This window comes from Octodon degus, unplaced genomic scaffold (genome assembly GCF_000260255.1).
Source record: "Octodon degus isolate 3935 unplaced genomic scaffold, OctDeg1.0 scaffold00023, whole genome shotgun sequence".
Classification (NCBI taxonomy): domain Eukaryota; kingdom Metazoa; phylum Chordata; class Mammalia; order Rodentia; family Octodontidae; genus Octodon; species Octodon degus.
The window spans coordinates 13860956-13865364 of NW_004524599.1; positions in this window are offsets into that span (position 1 = coordinate 13860956).

Sequence of the window (4409 nt, forward strand, 5' to 3'; positions counted from 1 at the left end):
CACTCTGAGTTCCTCTATATCTTTCTGCTGTTGCTTATTTACTTTCAATGCTCTTAATTCATACATCTCAGCTGAGCTAGTGTCCTCCACACTTGTTCTGGGTGGGCATTGGGTTTCCTCCACATGTTTCTGCATTTGATTCTTTACTGCAGATGCTATTAATTCAGGGGTATCTTTTTTTTTTATTTCCAGTCTGAGTTCCTCTATACCTCTCTGCAGTTGTTTTTTTATTTCAGAAGATCTTGATTCATTGATTTGAGCTATGCGATTTTCCATTTTGTTCTGTATTAGTGTCCTCTGTACTTGTTATGGGTGGGCTTGTGGTCTGATACTGCATTTTGCTCCTTCTCATTGTCATGTTGTATAGCACTGTCTTCTGACCTTTGTTGTAGAGCTTTGGTACAGTTATAACCTTAGCACCTACTGAAATTCAGGTGCAGATCTACAAAGCTTTGGCTTATGCAGTTGTGCTTGGCTTGGGTCTGGCTGCTGTCCTCAGGTCCTTCCTGCTACTGCCCTTGGGGGTGGACCTGTTGTGCCCCTCTGGCAAGATGTTCTGCTCCTGGACTAGCTGGTTGGTGCTGTCCCCTACTCTCTGCAGGGACTGCAGCTGCAGAGTTTCACCCCAGGCCTGTAGGCCAAGCCTGAGCTGAGTCTCAAAGGGACAAGGTAGAGTAGCTGAGAGAGGAAGTTCTCCCACACACTCACCGGGCCTTGGTTAGGGCTGTATCTAGGGGTTCAGAGAATGCGGCAGAATTTCTTACTCACTGGGAGTGTGTGTGTGGGGAGGGCTGCGGAGTGGTGGTGGGGGCCCCAAGGGCACAGAAGAGGGTCTCACTCATGCTGCGCCTGAGCTTTGACCGGACAGGTCCCACGGGCACAGAGTAGCCGAAAGCTTTCCCACACACTCACTAGGCCTGGGCTAGGGCTGGATCTGGGGGTCCCGAGAAAGTAGCAGAAGTTCTCACTCACTTGGCGGGTATGTGTGGGGGGTGTTTTGGCATTTATGAAGCTGCCATTAATTACCCAGATAGAGTCCTACAGGCTGCCTAGAGTCTGCCAACGTTCTTAAATCGGTCCAGGAAAGCTCCGTGCCTGTGCGCACTTATATGTTGATTTTTGTATCCTGTTTTTATCATAAAAGGATATTGAGATTGCTGGAGGGATGGCTTGGTGGTCTTAGTGCCTGCCTGGCAAGCATGAGGACCTGGGTTTGATCCCTGGTACCTCATGCTGTGCCAGCCCCACAGCATTGGGTGTGCCACGCTAGCCACTGAAATCAGGCATGGTGGCACACACCTGCAATCCCAGCACTGGGGAGGATGAAATTGGAGGATCACTACGAGTCCAAGCTGCATAGCAAATCCTGTACCAAATAAACAAATAAATATTAAAATAATAACTAAAAGCATATTGAGTTTGTTCAGGTGTCTTTTCTGCATTTGTTGAGATCGTATGTTTTTTGTCCATTCTGCTTATGAGGTATATCACATTTACCGATTTGCACATGTGGGACAATACTTGCATTCCAGGACTAAATTCCCCTTTATCCTGGTGAGTTGTTTTGTTTTTTTTGTTTTTTTTTTTACTGTATTGGGGATTGAACTCCGGACCTTGCATTTGCCAGGCAGGCACTTATGCCACTGAGCTATCTCTCCAGTAAGTGATCTTTTTAACATGTTCTTGTATTTAGTTTGCTAATAGTTTGTTGTGGATTTTTGCATTTATGTTCATAAGGGATATTGGCTGTAGTGTTTATTTTTTCTTCGTTATCAGGATAATACTGGCCTCATACAATTTCTTTTCCCTAAAAATTGCTCTTGTGTTAGAGGCTCCCTGTCATTTCCCCCTAAATCTGGGCATTGCTGATGAAATCATGAATTTGGGGTTGACGTCATGACCAGCCCCCGAGCACTTAGGCATTCTGTATTTTGTAGACAGCTCCCTCTTTGTCCACTGTAAGAGGACAAAGGAATTGTTTTCTATGCAGCACAGTGATTAGCTCTCAGTCAAAAGCCCAAGATGTGACTTTAAAGCCTCTGCATAGCACTGCTGGGCTAGGGACTACCTGGAGTGGGCAGCGGGACGCTGGATCCCCTGGGCCTCCCCAGACGCCACAGAGTGAGGCAGCGCCATGGGTGCTCTGCAAGTGCAGTGGGGACAGCCCTCGGACCCTCAAGGGAGCAGCTGCAGACCCCTGAAGTTTGGCTGTGGGATGTTGAGGTTTTGGATTTTTCTATAGGTTTGTGGATCCTCACAAGATGGCTAAGGATTGAATTCTAAGGAATGCCATGTTCCAGGAGGTGAGAATTCCCACAGTGATCGTGTGCCAGGCATCTCTCTGCAGCTGCAGGCTTTTGCTCCATCAGCTCTCCTGAGGACCCACATCGACCACCTGTCCCTTGACCCTGGATCTGGCTCTGAAGGCTGAGGAGTCCACATGGTGCAGTTGTGCCTGGGTGGGTGCACCTCAGCCCCGCGCCTCAGCCCAGTGGCTCACAGGGATGCACAGCACACAGCTGACATGGTAGTGCGAGGGAAGGGGACTCGGAGACATGTGTTGGTTGATAAATGATGTGGAAAGAGGTAGCCTTTGGAAGACACGAGTCTGCACGTTGTGGGAGTGTGGAAAGATGGGAGGAGAAGGGAGTGCACAGGACAAAGTGATACTCGGGCTGGGAGCTGCTGCTGGGCCAGGGACTTGGCTCCACAGGGCTATAACAGAGCCACCTAATGTCAGGCATCCTGAGTAAGATGTTCCCTCTGGCTTTGCCAAGTGGTGTGGTGGGAACTGTTGGCCGTGGGGTTCCTTCAAGTCCCATGGGACACAGGTTCCAGATTCCTCCCTGTCCTGAAAGGGTTCTTCTGGCTGCACTGCCTGCTGGGGACTCGGCTCTAGGCCAGCTCTCTCTCATAAAGTAGAGGGAGGAAGGAGAATCCTTCAAAAGCTTTAGAAAAATCTCAGGTAAATGAAAGGGTGGAAATTCCTTTCACAAAATGCTATTTTTCAAAAGGAAGCCAGATATATTGTCAGCAAGATGAATATTTCATAGCACCTGGGGATGTTCCCATACAGTCTCCTTTTCCCCTCCCCTGAAAGTTGAAAAAGAGACAGAACTAAACTAGTCTACCTCATTCTTTCTTTTTGAAAGATAGCAGACGGAGTTGCCGCTTGGCATAAGCCCAAGCCCTGGTGACTAAGTAATGCAGAGCCTTGCGAAGCCAGCAGACAGGCGGACTGGTTTTCTAATGACTGCTCCTCAGCCCAAAGGGGGAACTGAGGGGACCTTCTGAGGGCCTGACAGCAGCTTCCAGAGTCATCCACAGTCTGCCCGAGGCACATGCAAGGAAAAGCACTCTTTAAGGAGCCTAACTCTTATAAAAAAAAAAAAAAAAAACAAGTCCTTGAGTAGGCTGCAAAGGGCCTGCCAAGAAGGAAAACTCTCCCTTGAAATCTTTGATTTGTATCCAAATTCGTTTCATCAAAGACCTGGCACCCACACAGTCTGCCCCATTTGAGGAACAACACAGACACTTCTGCTGCGCCTGAGAAGCGGCCTCAGCTCCCCAGGCCACCGGAGCCAAAAGCAGTAACTTGGTTCTGAGAATCAGGCGTCGGATTTCCCCAGGCCAGGATGTCACACAGTCAAGTTCAGCTGAAAACGGAACTGTGGGGCCGCAGCTTCCTTGGCCACAGCCAGATGGGGCCTGCGGCTGGGGCTGGGGCTCCGGCAGAGCCAGCGCTCAGCCCCGGGGGCCAGGGCTCTCACTCTCTTGCTCCCCTTATCCCCCCTCTTCACTTCCACTGTTCCCTTTGGCTCCCTCAGCAGCACATTTCTGGAGCGCCTGCCAAAACCCTCGCTAGCCAGGAAATAAATAACCAGCTGGAGTCTGCAGAGCCATTCCATTTCGCGGTGATGTTTTCATTCAGAATTTTCTGGACTCTCAACCCCATCCTGTGTTCTTCAAGGCACTTGGACGACTGAGGCAACCACATGGGAATGCCTTTCCTCTCACATAGAAGGGGAACAACACACACGGGGCCCAACAGGAGGGCAAGATGGGCCACTCCAGCTGCCTCAGGGAGAGGGTTGGGCTCTGACACTAAGCTCTCCGCTGGGACACAAGATAGGATTTCTGAGAGCGCAAAGCAGGAACAGATGCAAAGTAGTGGTGCAGACAAATCTTCCTCCCTCCCATGGTAGACGGCCAATAAGTGTAGTTGAATGAAATTATTGGTTGAAAAGATTGTCTTGCTGATGTGAAAAATCTTTCACTCTTCTTTTTTTTGGTACCAGGATTTACTTAGGACCTTGAACTTCAAAGGAAGGTGTTATGCTGTTGAGCTATGTTCCTGGCCCAAATCTCTCTCTCTCTCTCTCTCTCTCTCTCTCTCTCTCTCTCTCTCT